Genomic DNA, 17,668 nt, shown 5'->3' on the forward strand with positions numbered 1-17,668 from the left:
GTCTCCAGGTTGCCACAGATGGCAGGGGCCAGTTTAGGTGCCTGGAGGCGGCCTCCCAGTGGCAGACAAGGGGGCCGGCCCTACAGGCCAACCTAGAAGCCCTACCACCCTGATGAGGGGCTCCCTCCCCCACCCATCCCCCACAATGGTGACCTGGCTGAAAAACCCATTTTAAAATTTAAATTCAAAAAAGGTTAGAGAATGGCTTCCTCCATTTTGAATTTCCCTCTTACTTACCTGCCCATCATAATTTGCTGCTACTTTAAAACTGGAAGGGCTCTGATTGGAACCTTCAGCTTTGAGAGTCTACCCGCCATCTTTAATTGGATGGCGAGCCTGCCATCTAGCCATTAATTGGCCACCCTGGAGAAAATCACAAAGAGTGACTGTTTCCCACACAGTGTGGGCTTCTGACCCACACTTTTGCCTGTTGGCAGGGTTCAGAAGCCCGCAGAGAAAATCCTGCCCAGAGAGTCAGAGAAGCTTATGGAGGAAATTCCAGAGATTAGGGCCTAGGCAGCTGAAAGTACGGCCACCAATTACTGAGCAATTAAAATCAGGGGTACTCAAGCGACCAGAATTTGATGAGGTCAGATATCTCAGAGGGTTGTCGGGCCAGAGTAGATTACAAGGATTGGGAAGGGCTAGGCCATGGATGGATTTGTAAACAAGAGTGAGAATTTTAAAATCGAGGTGCTGCTTGACCGGAAGCCAATGTAGCTAAGCGAGCACGAGGGTGATAGGTGAATGGCACTTGGGGTGAGTTAAGACAAAGGCAGCAGAGTTTTGGATGACCTCAAGTTTATGGAGGATAGAATGTGGGAGACCAGCCAGGATTGTGTTGGAATATAGTCTAGAGATAACAAAGGCACAAATGAGGCTTTCAACCGCAGATAAGCTGAGGCAGGGATGAAGTCGGGCAATGTTACAGAGGTGGAAATAGGCAGTTTAGTGATGGCGCAGATATGTGGGTGGAAGCTCATCTTGGGGTCAAGTATGACACCAAAATTGTGAACAGTCTGGTTTAATCTCAGTGGCGCAGTGGTTAGCAACGCGGCCTCACAGCTCCAGCGACCCGGGTTCAATTCTGGGTACTGCCTGTGTGGAGTTTGCAAGTTCTCCCTGTGTCTGCGTGGGTTTCCTCCCACATGCCAAAGACTTGCAGGTTGATAGATAAATTGGCCATTATAAATTGCCCCTAGTATAGGTAGGTGGTAGGGAAATATAGGGACAGGTGGGGATGTGGTAGGAATACGGGATTAGTGTAGGATTAGTATAAATGGGTGGTTGATGGTCGGCACAGACTCGGTGGGCCGAAGGGCCTGTTTCAGTGCTGTATCTCTAAACTAAAACTAAACTAAAAACTAAACTACTGCCATTGATAGAAGTGGTGGGGAATGCTAGGGAATGGAGTTTGGAGCAGGGACTGAAGACATGGCTCCGGGCTTCCCACTAATTAATTGGAGGAAATTTCTATTCATCCATTACTGGATGTCAGAGAAGCAGTCTGATAACTTAGCAACAGTGGAGGAATCGAGAGAGGTGGTGGTGAAGTACAGCTGAATTTCATCAACGTACATGTGAAAACTAACGCTGTGCTTTTGGATCATGTTGCCGAGGGGCAGCATGTCGATGAGAAATAGGAGCAGGCCAAGGATAGCTCCTTGTGGGACATCAGAGATAATGTTCTGGGAGTGGGAAGAGAAGTCATTGCAAGTAATTCTCTGGCTACAATTAGATAGATAAGAATGGAACCAGGCAAGTGCAGTCCCATCCAGCTGGACAACTGTGGAGAGATGTTGGAGGAGGATGGTGTGGCCAACCACGTCAAAGGCTGCAGATATGTCAAGAAGGATGAGGAGGAAAAGTTTATCTTTGTCACAGTCACATAGGATGTCATTTGTGACTTTGATAAGAGCTGTTTTGGTACTGTGGCAGGGACAGAAATCTGATTGGAGGCATTCAAATCCAGGAAAATGGGCAAGGATTCGGGAGGCAACAGCACATTCAATGACTTGGGAGAGGAAAGAGAGGTTGGAGATGGGACAGTAGTTTGCAAAGGCGGTGGGGTCAAGGCTTGGATTTTTGAGGAAAGGGGTGATGATGGAAGATGTTAAGCAGAGAGAGACAACATCTGAACAGAGAGAACCGTTAACAATATTGGCTAACCTGGGGACCAAAAGGGGAAGTTGGGCGGTCAGTAGTTGATTGGGAATAGGGTTGAGCGAGCAGGAGGTGGATCTCATGGATGAGATGAGCTCAGCTCGGGTATGAGTGAAGATAAGGGAGAAACTAGAGAAAGATACAAGTTCAGGGCTAGAGCAGGTGGGAGGTTGGCCGGGTGGGCTAATGCAAGGGAGGGACGCAGCTGGGGCAGCTGATCAGATGGCTTTGATTTTAGTGACAAAGAAGTCCATGAGCTCCTTGCACTTCTTGATGGAGGTGAGGGTGGAGCGGACCGGGGGAGAGGGTTGCAGCCAAGAAAAGAAGCCGGGGATTATCTTTACATTCTATGATGATCTTGGAATGGTGAGCAGTTTTAGGAGATGAGAGCAGGACCCAATAGCGCTTTATGTGATCCAGCCAGATCTGGTGGTGGATGGCTAAACCAGTTATCCACTATATCCTTTCAAGTCTGCATCCCTTGAACTTAAAGGAGTGGAGATGAGGGCCGTACCGGGGGAACAGCCCGGGTAAGACAGAGTAATGGTTTTATTGGGAACTAGCACATTAAATGTGGAGGTGAGGGTGTGGTTGAGCAAAACAGGCGTTATGGAAATGCTGTGGTGAATGGAGGGCAAAGGCTAGACAGTCGGGATTTTGAAGGTGCAGTTGTAATTGAATTGGCAGATAGTTTTTTTTCCAGGGTGAATACAGAAGGAGGTAGGGTATGTAGAGAAGAGCAATTTTTCTTCCAAACGTTGTCGGCAGGTCTTCCTAGAGCAAATGATGTATCTCTCTTCTGAATCGGAGGTGGTTTAATTTGGGTTTCCACTGTGAAAGCGATGGTCCTGTGGTAAATTCAGCCATGTATATGACACCTCAAGTATTATTGCATCTGTATTTGTTGTTGTATTGAAGTTGTCTTCCACATCTAAGTCATGGAGTCTAACAGGAAATCCCTCAAAGGAATTGATGTTTTGTAGCAGCAAAAATATTGCCAATAAGCAATGGTAAGATGAAAAAATGGTGGGGTAGATTTTAACCACCAGCCATTTAACTGACTGGCAGAGTATGCCAGCAGGAGGCCTGATCCAGTTTGAGGGTTGGGCCTCATTGCCATACAGCTAGTGGAAATAAGCTGCTGCAGAATATGGGCAGTACAGAGGCTGACCCAGCCAGTGTCAAGGTAGATCTCAGGTGTTGGGGGTCCTTTCACAGAAGGAAGGCAGGAACCTGGTCCTACAGTATATTTGTGGGGCACTGTGAGAACATAAAGAATTTATAGCTTAGTGACAGAAACATTTGTATTCCATGAGAGTCCATTGAGTACTATAGCCTGGAAATTCCTCCACGTTGATTTGCATTGCTACTATACCTTTAAGAGAATCTTTGCTCCTGCCTGCAGCTTGCATTCCCTGGGTATAGCCATTCTAATACTCAATGGTGTAGGCATTGGTGTAAAATATGTGTAAAATGGGTGCAAGCAGCTGAACCATTGTGTAGATCTTCAAAAACACAATGTTGATGAAGTGGACTGCTCTGCTGTACAGGGCATTTAGTGAACTGGTATATGCATGCCCATATTACTACCAGGCTAATGTTATAGAGATCTCCAGAGATACCCAAAATGAGCCTAAGCCATAACAATTACGGGTGGTGGTGATCTTCACAGCCACATATAGAGTTGTGCTGACAGATAGCACAGCTTCTGATATCCATGTAAATGGTCACAGATATGGCCAGTGGCATCAAACCCTTCTGACACAGAGCTCCTCAGTGAGGTCCTCATTAGACCTGTGCTGTCTATTAATTCTTTTGGGGACTGGAATATTCAGTAGACTGCATTCTTCTGCTGTGGGTCTTGATTCTCATTCTCTCCAAGTGCTGTTAAATCCACTAAACAAACTTTCCAAAACCTTCAAAGCTGACAAATTCCTCACTTCCATCTTATTCAGGTGATATTGGCATCAATTGCATCTCTTATATATCAGGCTTACTTCCCCAGAGCGCAATAGCAGAGTGAAACCAGGAAACCTGCACCTACAATGCCATAGGCTGGCAGGAAGTGGTTTGCAAGTGGGGCCAGAAGTGACTACCAGGCAGGTCATGGGAAGGCTTTAAAGCATGATTTAAGTCAGGGGAAGAATTTTAAAGGCACACAAGTGGTGAAAATGAGTTTACGCAAGCTTCCTCACTAAAATGTGTTGTGGACAAGTTGGGTGAGTGGGCAAATGCATGGCAGTTGCAGTATAACGTGGATAAATGTGAGGTTATCCACTTTGGTTGTAAAAACAGAAAGGCAGATTATCTGAATGGTGATAGATTGGGAAAGGGGGAGGTGCAACGAGACCTGGGTGTCCTTATACACCAGTGCAGCAAGCAATTAGGAAGGCGGATGGTATTAGAACATTACAGCGCAGTACAGGCCCTTCGGCCCTCGATGTTGCGCCGACCTGTGAAACCATCTGACCTACACTATTCCATTTTCATCCATATGTCTATCCAATGACCACTTAAATGCCCTTAAAGTTGGCAAGTCTACTACTGTTGCAGGCAGGGCGTTCCACGCCCCTACTACTCTCTGAGTAAAGAAACTACCTCTGACATCTGTCCTATATCTATCACCCCTCAACTTAAAGCTATGTCCCCTCGTGTTTGCCATCACCATCCGAGGAAAAAGACTCTCACTATCCACCCTATCTAACCCTCTGATTATCTTATATGTCTCTATTAAGTCACCTCTCCTCCTCCTTCTCTCCAACGAAAACAACCTCAAGTCCCTCAGCCTTTCCTCGTCAGACCTTCCCTCCATACCAGGCAACATCCTAGTAAATCTCCTCTGCACCCTTTCCATAGCTTCCACATCCTTCCTATAATGTGGTGACCAGAACTGCACGCAATACTCCAGGTGCGGTCTCACCAGAGTTTTGTACAGCTGCAGCATGACCTCGTGGCTCCGAAACTCGATCCCCCTACTAATAAAAGCTAACACACCATATGCCTTCTTAACAGCCCTATTAACCTGGGTAGCAACCTTCAGGGATTTATGCACCTGGACACCAAGATCTCTCTGTTCATCTACACTACCAAGAATCTTCCCATTAGCCCAGTACTCTGCATTCCTGTTACTCCTTCCAAAGTGAATCACCTCGCACTTTTCCGCATTAAACTCCATTTGCCATCTCTCAGCCCAGCTCTGCAGCCTATCTATGTCCCTCTGTACCCTACAACATCCTTCGGCACTATCCACAACTCCACCGACCTTCGTGTCATCCGCAAATTTACTAACCCACCCTTCTACACCCTCTTCCAGGTCATTTATAAAAATGACAAACAGCAGTGGCCCCAAAACAGATCCTTGCGGTACACCACTAGTAACTAAACTCCAGGATGAACATTTGCCATCAACCACCACCCTCTGTCTTCTTTCAGCTAGCCAATTTCTGATCCAAAGCTCTAAATCACCTTCAACCCCATACTTCCGTATTTTCTGCAATAGCCTACCATGGGGAACCTTATCAAACGCCTTACTGAAATCCATATACACCACATCCACTGCTTTACCCTCATCCATCTGTTTGGTCACCTTTTCGAAAAACTCAATAAGGTTTGTGAGGCACGACCGACCCATCACAAAACTGTGCTGACTATCGCTAATGAACTTATTCTTTTCAAGATGATTATAAATCCTGTCTCTTATAACCTTTTCCAACATTTTACCCACAACCGAAGTAAGGCTCACAGGTCTATAATTACCAGGGCTGTCTCTACTCCCCTTCTTGAACAAGGGGACAACATTTGCTATCCTCCAGTCTTCCGGCACTATTCCTGTCGACAATGACGACATAAAGATCAAGGACAAAGGCTCTGCAATCTCCTCCCTAGCTTTCCAGAGAATCTCCTCCCTAGCTTTCCAGAGAATCCTAGGATAAATCCCATCTGGCCCAGGGGACTTATCTATTTTCACACTTTCCAAAATTGATAACACCTCCTCCTTGTGAACCTCAATCCCATCTAGCCTAGTAGCCTGAATCTCAGTATTCTCCTCGACAACATTTTCTTTCTCTACTGTAAATACTGACGCAAAATATTCATTTAACACTTCCCCTATCTCCTCTGATTCCACACACAACTTCCCACTACTATCCTTGATTGGCCCTAATCTAACTCTAGTCATTCTTTTATTCCTGATATACCTATAGAAAGCCTTAGGGTTTTCCCTGATCCTATCCGCCAATGACTTCTCGTGTCCTCTCCTTGCTCTTCTTAGCTCTCCCTTTAGATCCTTCCTGGCTAGCTTGTAACTCTCAAGCGCCCTAACTGAGCCTTCATGTCTCATCCTAACATAAGCCTTCTTCTTCCTCTTGACAAGCGCTTCAACTTCTTTAGTAAACCACGGCTCCCTCGCTCGACAACCTCCTCCCTGCCTCACAGGTACATACTTATCAAGGACACGCAGTAGCTGCTCCTTGAATAAGCTCCACATTTCGATTGTTCCCATCCCCTGCAGTTTCCTTCCCCATCCTACATCTTGCCTAATCGCATCATAATTTCCTTTCCCCCAGCTATAATTTTTGCCCTGCGGTATATACCTGTCCCTGCCCATCGCTAAGGTAAACCTAACCGAATTGTGATCACTATCACCAAAGTGCTCACCTACATCTAAATCTAACACCTGGCCGGGTTCATTACCCAGTACCAAATCCAATGTGGCATCGCCCCTGGTTGGCCTGTCTACATACTGTGTCAGAAAACCCTCCTGCACACACTGGACAAAAACTGACCCATCTAAAGTACTCGAACTATAGTATTTCCAGTCGATATTTGGAAAGTTAAAGTCCCCCATAACAACTACCCTGTTACTCTCGCCCCTGTCGAGAATCATCTTCGCTATCCTTTCCTCTACATCTCTGGAACTATTTGGAGGTCTATAAAAGACTCCCAACAGGGTGAACTCACCTCTCCTGTTTCTAACCTCGGCCCATACTACCTCAGTAGACGAGTCCTCAAACGTCCTTTCTGTCGCTGTAATACTCTCCTTGATTAACAATGCCACCCCCCTCCCACTTTTACCATCTTCTCTGTTCTTACTGAAACATCTAAATCCTGGAACCTGCAACATCCATTCCTGCCCCTGCTCTACCCATGCTCTACGTATGTTGGCCTTCATTGCAAAAGGATTTGAGTACAGGAGCAAGGATGTCTTACTGCAGTTATACAGGGCCTTGGTGAGACCACATCTGGAGTACTGTGTGCAGTTTTGGTCTCCTTATCTGAGGAAGGATATTCTTGCCATGGAGGGATTGGAAAGAAGATTTACTCGGCTGATTCCTGGGATGGCAGGATTGACATATGAGGAAAGATTAGGTCGACTAGGCTTATATTCACTAGAGTTTAGAAAAATGATAGGGGATTTCATAGAAACCTATAAAATTCTAACAGGACTAGACAGGCTAGATGCAGGGAGGATGTTCCCGATGACTGGGGAGTCCAGAACTAGGAGTCACAGTCTCAGGATACGGGGTATGTCATTTAGAAATGAGATGAGGAGAAATTTCTTCACTCAGAGGGTGGTGAACCTGTGGAATTCTCTACCACAGAAGGCAGTGGAGGCCAAGTCATTAAATATATTCAAGAAGGAGATAGATATATTTCTTAATGCCAAAGGGATCAAGGGATATGGGGAGAAAGCGGGAACAGGGTACTGAATTAGATGATCAGCCACGATCTTTTTTGAATGGTGGAGCAGGCCCGAAGGGCTGAACGGCTTACTCCAGCTCCTATTTTCTATGTTTCTATGTAACAATGAACTGAGGAATCCCAATGCCACTAATACCCAGAAAAGCATCAAAGAAATTGATCTTTCATCAGAAAGGTCACTGACCTGAAACGTTAACTCTGCTTCTCTTTCCACTGATGCTGCCAGGCCTGCTCAGTCTTTCCAGCACTTTCTGTTTTTATTCAGATTTCCAGCATCTGCAGTATTTTGCTTTTATTAAAGAAATACATCTCCTAAGTTTTTAAAGAGTGGGGAAAAATCCCCAAATCCTTAAAATACATCATTTCAGTTAATTGCATTAATGACTCAGGAAAGTCAGGAGAGCTCTAATGTTGTGACCACAGCCAAATCAGGGAAAACCAGTTGTACAGATACGTGCAGCACAGGACTGCTAGCATGCTAATGATCCTTACTGTTGTCACAGCGCCACGGTATCACTTTTACAATCGTACAGTCATTTCATTAGAATCGAAGTGCCCTGGCACATGATTTGAAAGGAACTGATTCCAGGAAGATATTTGATTTTATCTGTCAGTAATGTGCTCTCAAACAGATCAGCACACCCCAGCCAGGATGCGGATCAAATGTATCCACTGATGAGCTGGCCAGTCATTTTAAATTGTCCTGACCAGGTTCAAAAACAGCAGAATGCGTCAGTGCATCTCCTCGCTCATTTTCCGGTTAGGTAATTCACAGACGTGTCTTCCAGGCCAACCAACCCCCATCACGACACACCAGAACATTGTATAAGCAAACACGGACATCTTACTTTTGACTGCTTTTGTACAATCAGTCAGAATGTCAAAATCAACATATTGTGGCAGTTTTACACTGCACTTGCTACTCTCTGGTTAGTCCAGTTCGCTTTTAACATGAAATTGCGTGCCCTTTAACAAGCTGATTTTCCAAGTTGTACATATAAGTGTCAGACACTGGTGTGCCCTGATGAAGCAGTAATAAAATCACATTAACTAGCATGTTTCATAATAACAGCTCATTCATTTTCAGCAATGCTAACCCAGCCCTATGGCAAATTCCAATATCTAGCAAGGTCAGGACACAGCAGCTCCTCGGTAAATGCTCAAAGTATGCTGAAAATACTGCAGCACTATACCAGCAGAAACTCAGCACTCAACATTTTCAAAGGAAAGGTGAAGACGAGGTTAATTATGTAGCTTCATATTCAAGAGAGGAGGGGGTTTCTGATGTCGATCAAGATTTCGGTTGTTTCTACACACACTGAAGATTCAGTCATTATAGGAATAAATGATTCGATGAACGATCCATCAATAGTCTACTGCAGTACTGACGTTACCTGCGCGGATCAAATGCATGACACGATCATCAGCTCTGTTAGATCTGGTGGTCATTTCTTTTTCATAGTTTTTTTATTCATTCATGGGATGTAAAGAAAGCATCGCTGGCTAGGCCAGTATTTATTGCCCATCCCTAATTGCCCTTGAGAAGGTGGTGGTGAGCTGCCTTCTTGAACCGCTGCAGTGATGTATTCTTATTGCTCTATGTTTCACTCTGTCAAATTAGTTATACACCATCTATTCAATACATATATTCAGCTTCAGTATAGGCTAATCACTAAAAGCTTAAACTCATTTTGCAATAGTTGTTTAAAAGCCGCCAGAGACCAAGAACTTTGTCCCATCTATTTTGGCCAAATTCAAATCTTGGTTGTGGGGGGTCAAATGACATTGCGATTCCGACCCATTGCAACAGTGCTACATCCAATATTTACATAACTATCTCGCACCTGAAGCTAAAGACCAGTTCTATGAACAACTCCATAACATCATTAGCAGCATCCCCAACACCGAACACCTATTCCTGCTGGGGGACTTTAATGCCAGGGTTGGGGCCGACCATGACTCATGGCCCTCCTGCCTTGGGCGCTATGGCGTTGGAAGGATGAATGAGAACGGGCAGAGACTGCTTGAGTTGTGTACCTATCATAACCTCTGCATCACCAACTCGTTCTTTCACACTAAACCCTGTCACCAGGTTTCATGGAGGCACCCAAGATCACGTCGTTGGCACCAGCTAGACCTCATTGTCACAAGGCGAGCCGCCTTAAACAGTGTTCAAATCACACGCAGCTTCCACAGTGCGGACTGCGACACCGACCACTCCCTGGTGTGCAGCAAGGTTAGACTCAGACCAAAGAAGTTGCATCATTCCAAGCAGAAGGGCCACCCGCGCATCAACACGAGCAGAATTTCTCACCCACAGCTGTTACAAAAATTTCTAAATTCACTTGTAACAGCCCTTCAAAACACTCCCACAGGGGATGCTGAGACCAAGTGGGCCCACATCAGAGACGCCATCTATGAGTCAGCTTTGACCACCTACGGCAAAAGTGCGAAGAGAAATGCAGACTGGTTTCAATCTCATAATGAAGAGCTGGAACCTGTCATAGCCGCTAAGCGCATTGCACTTTTGAACTACAAGAAAGCCCCCAGCGATTTAACATCCGCAGCACTTAAAGCAGCCAGAAGTACTGCACAAAGAACGGCTAGGCGTTGCGCAAACGACTACTGGCAACACCTATGCAGTCATATTCAGCTGGCCTCAGACACCGGAAACATCAGAGGAATGTATGATGGCATGAAGAGAGCTCTTGGGCCAACCATCAAGAAGATCACCCCCCTCAAATCTAAATCGGGGGACATAATCACTGACCAACGCAAACAGATGGACCGCTGGGTTGAGCACTACCTAGAACTGTACTCCAGGGAGAATGCTGTCACTGAGACTGCCCTCAATGCAGCCCAGCCTCTACCAGTCATGGATGAGCTGGACATACAGCCAACCAAATCGGAACTCAGTGATGCCATTGATTCCCTAGCCAGCGGAAAAGCCCCTGGGAAGGACAGCATTACCCCTGAAATAATCAAGAGTGCCAAGCCTGCTATACTCTCAGCACTACATGAACTGCTATGCCTGTGCTGGGACGAGGGAGCAGTACCCCAGGACATGCGCGATGCCAACATCATCACCCGCTATAAAAAAAAAGGTGACCGCGGTGACTGCAACAACTACCGTGGAATCTCCCTGCTCAGCATAGTGGGGAAAGTCTTTGCTCGAGTCGCTCTGAACAGGCTCCAGAAGCTGGCCGAGCGCGTCTACCCCGAGGCACAGTGTGGCTTTCGTGCAGAGAGATCGACTATTGACATGCTGTTCTCCCTTCGTCAGATACAGGAGAAATGCCGTGAACAACAGATGCCCCTCTACATTGCTTTCATTGATCTCACCAAAGCCTTTGACCTCGTCAGCAGACGTGGTCTCTTCAGACTACTAGAAAAGATCGGATGTCCACCAAAGCTACTAAGTATCATCACCTCATTCCATGACAATATGAAAGGCACAATTCAACATGGTGGCTCCTCATCAGAGCCCTTTCCTATCCTGAGTGGTGTGAAACAGGGCTGTGTTCTCGCACCCACACTTTTTGGGATTTTCTTCTCCCTGCTGCTTTCACATGCGTTCAAATCCTCTGAAGAAGGAATTTTCCTCCACACAAGATCAGGGGGCAGGTTGTTCAACCTTGCCCGTCTAAGAGCGAAGTCCAAAGTACGGAAAGTCCTCATCAGAGAACTCCTCTTTGCTGACGATGCTGCTTTAACATCTCACACTGAAGAATGCCTGCAGAGTCTCATCGACAGGTTTGCGTCTGCCTGCAATGAATTTGGCCTAACCATCAGCCTCAAGAAAACGAACATCATGGGGCAGGATGTCAGAAATGCTCCATCCATCAATATTGGCGACCACGCTCTGGAAGTGGTTCAAGAGTTCACCTACCTAGGCTCAACTATCACCAGTAACCTGTCTCTAGATGCAGAAATCAACAAGCGCATGGGTAAGGCTTCCACTGCTATGTCCAGACTGGCCAAGAGAGTGTGGGAAAATGGCGCACTGACACGGAACACAAAAGTCCGAGTGTATCAGGCCTGTGTCCTCAGTACCTTGCTCTACGGCAGCGAGGCCTGGACAACGTATGCCAGCCAAGAGCGACGTCTCAATTCATTCCATCTTCGCTGCCTTCGGAGAATACTTGGCATCAGGTGGCAGGACTATATCTCCAACACAGAAGTCCTTGAAGCGGCCAACACCCCCAGCTTATACACACTACTGAGTCAGCGGCGCTTGAGATGGCTTGGCCATGTGAGCCGCATGGAAGATGGCAGGATCCCCAAAGACACATTGTACAGCGAGCTCGCCACTGGTATCAGACCCACCGGCCGTCCATGTCTCCGTTATAAAGACGTCTGCAAACGCGACATGAAATCGTGTGACATTGATCACAAGTCGTGGGAGTCAGTTGCCAGCATTCGCCAGAGCTGGCGGGCAGCCATAAAGACAGGGCTAAATTGTGGCGAGTCGAAGAGACTTAGTAGTTGGCAGGAAAAAAGACAGAGGCGCAAGGGGAGAGCCTACTGTGCAACAGCCCCAACAAACAAATTTCTCTGCAGCACCTGTGGAAGAGCCTGTCACTCCAGAATTGGCCTTTATAGCCACTCCAGGCGCTGCTTCACAAACCACTGACCACCTCCAGGCGCGTATCCATTGTCTCTCGAGATAAGGAGGCCCAAAAGGATCTTGTATTTCAGTTAGACACATTTTTAGTTGCACTATGCTTAAGCATAACAAAACACTTTTACCATGTCCCTTAAACTATCCATCCATGTTTAAAGGAGGCACAAAGACGCTTAAAAAGTTTGTGCAATGAGTTCCTGAGAATTCAAGGTAATGCTGCTTAGTGATATTTTGCTATTCTGGGAGATAGCAGGAATATGGAACTGTGAGACTGATGTCATCAGTAGTGAGGAAATCCATTGTTAGAACAAGTTATCTGAGGTGGGAAACAATCAACCTGGTTTATCTGTAGAATCATTGTATGTGTCTGCATAACGTGATTAAGCTTTCTGATTAGTTCAGTATGGGTCCCTGTTGGAGCTTCCTGATTGGCCATCTTTCACAGATGACATACTGAACCAATCACATAATAGGCGGAAAATTCACCTCTCACCCTCTGTCCAACTTCCATATTTAAAATTCGTTTTTAAATGAGTTCAATTTCCTTTGTATTCTAATTAATCATATTCAACAATATTTTGCTGTCTCAGCCTAGTTTTCAGTAAGTATGAATCAACATGCTACAATAATTAACTGGAAGTGTGAGGTGCCCCTTATCTTTGCAGCCAGTTGCTATCTAGTGATATTTTAGCATGTACAATATTATGCTTGCTACTTACCACATTATTTATTTATTCTGCAAACAACATCTGGTTGGCAGCGCAGCATTGCATCAAATGGTCCGAGTGGGTTTACATAGTATTAATATTCTGTAGTTGGTACTGTTTATTCTACGACACAAAACTCTTCTGTCATTGAAATTTAGTTGTTGCTGAAAAACTTTGTTATTTTTGCACAAATAGGAACTGGAGTGCAGTTATGGTCCAACACTCAAATGCAAAATAAGCCTGAATTGCTGTTGGCGTAATTCTTTGCAACTGGAGCAATTGTGCGGTTGGTTTGAGTAGATTAGATTAGAGATACAGCACTGAAACAGGCCCTTCGGCCCACCGAGTCTGTGCCGAACATCAACCACCCATTTTATACTAATCCTACACTAATCCCATATTCCCAACAAACATCCCCACCTGTCCCTATATTTCCCTACCACCTACCTATACTAGTGACAATTTATAATGGCCAATTTACCTATCAACCTGCAAGTCTTTTGGCATGTGGGAGGAAACCGGAGCACCCAGAGAAAACCCACGCAGACACAGGGAGAACTTGCAAACTCCACACAGGCAGTACCCGGAATCGAACCCGGGTCCCTGGAGCTGTGAGGCTGCGGTGCTAACCACTGCGCCACTGTGCCGCCCTGGGCATGCTCATAACATAGGAACACATTACACTGCTTACCCCTTTTAAAAATAATTATGTACAGCTACACTAACTATACAACTTCAAAAACAAACAAATCTTTGAGAATTTGCACACTTTGCAAAATAACATGACTTTTTCTTTAAACGATATGTATAAATCAAGTCCAACAACTGGTTTAGGAAGTCTTCCTGATCTTCTCACAGGTTTTATGTAGTCTGGTTTTGGACAGTCTGCTTTCAGTTCAGGATTTACAAAAGATCTTGTTTTTTCTGAAACTGGTACTTCAGACACTGAAGTCTGAACTGGTTTACACTCTGTCCAAATATTCAAAGTCTGTTCATAGATTCTTTTTAAAACTAGGTCTTTCTGAGTTGCAAAAGAGTTTCAGGTGGCTTGTTTCTACAGTTTTGGCAGATAGCACATTTGCTAACCTATTATTCTGGGTTACTGTCTAGGCCAGGCCAATAAACAAAACCTCTTGCTATGGATTTCATACTGTATGGAGTTCTGCCAGAATCCTATCTCTCAAAGAACTCGGTACCACCACTCCACGACCTCACTCAATGTCCATCCATTCAATGTCTGTTTGTAAACTTTTTTCAACACTGAGTCTTTCTGAGTTAACAGCTGCAATTTCAGTTGCAGTGATTGAAAAGTCATCATCTACTACTCCTATTGTGAAGATTGCAACTTCACAGCATTCTTTTGAGTCTTCATGTGGCAAACGTGACAGTATGTCAGCAATAGCATTCTCCTTTGAACCAAGATATTCAATGTTATAGTCATACTATGAGAGAAGTACAGCCCACGGCTGCATTCTTGATGCTGCCATTGTCGATATTGCAGACTTTGGACCCAGAATAGGTACTAGGGGTTTATGATCTGTAACTAGCATAAAGTTTCAATCCAACAAAAACAAAGAACAGTACAGCACAGGAACAGGCCATTCGGCCATCCAAGCCTGCGCCGATCTTGATGCCTGTCTAAACTAAAACCTTCTGCACTTCCGGGGTCCGTATCCCTCTATTCTCATCCTATTCATGTATTTGTCAAGATACCTCTTAAACGTTGCTATCGTACCTGCTTCCACCACCTCCCCCGGCAGCAAGTTCCAGGCACTCACCACACTCTGTGTAAAAAAACTTGCCTCGCACATCCCCTCTAAACTTTGCCCCTCGCACCTTAAACCTATGTCCCCTAGTAACTGACTCTTCCACCCTGGGAAAAAGCTTCTGACTATCCACTCTGTCCATGCCACTCATAACTTTGTAAACCTCCATCATGTCGCCCCTCCACCTCCGTCGTTCCAGTGAAAACAATCCGAGTTTATCCAACCTCTCCTCATAGCTAATACCCTCCAGACCAGGCAACATCCTGGTAAACCTTTTCTGTACCTTCTCCAAAGCCTCCACATCCTTCTGGTAGTGTGGCGACCAGAATTGCACGTAATATTCCAGGTGTGGCCTAACTAAGGTTCTGTACAGCTGCAGCATGACTTGCCAATTTTTATACTCTATGCCCCGACTGATGAAGGCAAGCATGCCGTATGCCTTCTTGACTACCTTATCCACCTGCGTTGCCACTTTCAGTGATCTGTGGACCTGTACGCCCAGATCTCTCTGCCTGTCAATACTCCAAAGGGTTCTGCCATTTACTGTATACTTTCCACCTGTATTAGATCTTCCAAAATGCATACAAAACTGGTGAATTGTTTTGATTCTGAAGATGATTCCAAGCACTTCCTTTTCCATCTGTGCTTAATTGCGTTCACTCTTGGTCAGGGTACGTGACACAAATGCTAAGAGCTTCTCTTGACCATCATCAATGACATGACTGATCAATGCACCAACTCCATAGTTTGAAGAATCACATGCTAGCTTCAGGTCACAATTTGTGTCGTAATGAACAAGTAATGCATCACTGGTCAAGCTTCTCTTACATGCATCATAAGCATCTTGTGCTTTAGACCATTCCCATTTCATATCTTTCTTCAATAACTCATCAGTGAAGCTAACATGTTGCAAGCTCAGGCAGAAATCATGAGTAGAATTGGGCCATGCCTAAAAAAGATCTGAACTCAGACACAACTTTCTATCTTCTCTTTTACTGGCTGTCGTACTTTTTCATTGATTTTCAGGCCAAGATACACTACCTCAAATTGCATGAAAGCATACTTGCTCCTTTTCAATTTCACATAGTGATCATTGATCCTTTTTAACACTTCACCCAACACTTGTCGATTCTCTCCTTCTGTTGTGGTCTTAATCAACACATCATCCTGACGACACAAGCAAAGCAGCACTCTTTGCATAATCTTATCCATTGTAGCTTGAAAGATTTTTGGGGACGACTTCACATCATAGGGCAGCTTCGTGTAGGAGTATAACCCCATGTGTGTGTTTTTATCATGAGAGACTACTGACTCTGGATCCAAATTGAGCTGTGCATAAGCATGGGACAAATTCAACTTCATGAATAGCTTGGATCCCGCTAGCTCCACATACAAATCTTGAGAGGTTGGTGGTGAATATTGCTCATCATCCACTGCCTGGTTAATTGTGACTTTGTAGTCCCCCGCATGGCATTATGGTTATGATAACTTAGGCACTACTATAATTGGGGTTGCCCAATCACTGGGATCAGTTTTTACTAGCACATTGTTCCTCTCTAGCTTCTTTAGTTCCTCTTCAACATGGGTTTTGAGAGCATAAGGAACCGGCCTTGCCTTGTAATATACGGGTTTTGCATCAGGCCTAACTTGGATATGTACTTTCACACTGATTACACGTTCATAGCTATTCTCCAAAATGTTTCTGCAACTATTCAACAGCTGATCAAGCTTCTTGGTCGTCTCAACTTGGAAAACATGCTTCCTCTAACTTCAACTTACGAAGCCAGTCTTTGCCCATTAACAGAAAATGCTGGAAATACTCAGCAGGTCAGGCAGCATCTGTGGAGAGAGAAGCAGAGTTTAAAGTTTCAGGTCTGTAAAAGGTCACAGACCTGAAACATTAACTTTGCTTCTCTCCCCACAGATGCTGCCTGACCTGCTGAGTATTTCCAGCACTTTCTGCTTTTATTTCAAATTTACAGCATCTGTAGTATTTTACTTTTATTTTCGTGTTTAATTCACTGCCACTTCTCTTCCAGGAATGCCTACCTTGAAGAAGTTCTGCTCTTCTCTCTGATGGGATTTCCATTTGTCTCTTTTACCTTGTTCACCTTCAGTGCTTTCTATTTCGCTTCTGGTTATTAATAAATTGTCTACCAAAACTTGTTTTCACAGCCACATCTCCTTCCTCAGTGAATGTCTCCAGCTCTGACTTATTCCACATGGATTCCAACTGAAGTTTCATCCTTCGTGTTTTGAATGCACCCAGGATTACAGGTATCTCCAAGAAATCTCGAGAGACAATAGGTAAGCGCCTGGAGGTGGTCAGTGGTGAGTGAAGCAGTGCCTGGAGTGGCTATAAAGGCCAATTCTAGAGTGACAGGCTCTTCCACAGGTGCTGCAGAAAGATTTGTTTGTCGGGGCTGTTACACAGTTGGCTCTCCCCTTGCGCTTTTGTCTTTTTTCCTGCCAACTGCTAAGTCTCTTCGACTCGCCACACTTTAGCCCCGCCTTTATGGCTGCCCGCCAGCTCTGGCGAACGCTGGCAACTGACTCCCACGACTTGTGATCAATGTCACAGGACTTCATGTCACGTTTGCAGACGTCTTTAAAGCGGAGACATGGACGGCTGGTGGGTCTGATACCAGTGGCGAGCTCGCTGTACAATGTGTCCTTGGGGATCCTGCCATCTTCCATGCGGCTCACAT

At 45.3% G+C, this 17,668-nt stretch overlaps 1 protein-coding gene across 1 annotated transcript in view; it reads right to left on the bottom strand.

Moving 5' to 3' along the window:
• The window catches only part of sv2ca (synaptic vesicle glycoprotein 2Ca), a 306,023-nt gene extending 288,932 nt beyond the window's left edge, over window positions 1–17,091 (bottom strand). Inside the window, exon 1 of the mRNA XM_068029499.1 lies at window positions 17,010–17,091. The gene's annotated coding sequence lies outside the window, so the exon portion shown is untranslated. The remainder of the gene's footprint in view (window positions 1–17,009) is intronic.
• Between the last annotated feature and the right edge of the window lie 577 nt (window positions 17,092–17,668).

The sequence above is a fragment of the Heterodontus francisci genome, chromosome 4, assembly GCF_036365525.1.
Source record: "Heterodontus francisci isolate sHetFra1 chromosome 4, sHetFra1.hap1, whole genome shotgun sequence".
Classification (NCBI taxonomy): Eukaryota; Metazoa; Chordata; class Chondrichthyes; order Heterodontiformes; family Heterodontidae; genus Heterodontus; species Heterodontus francisci.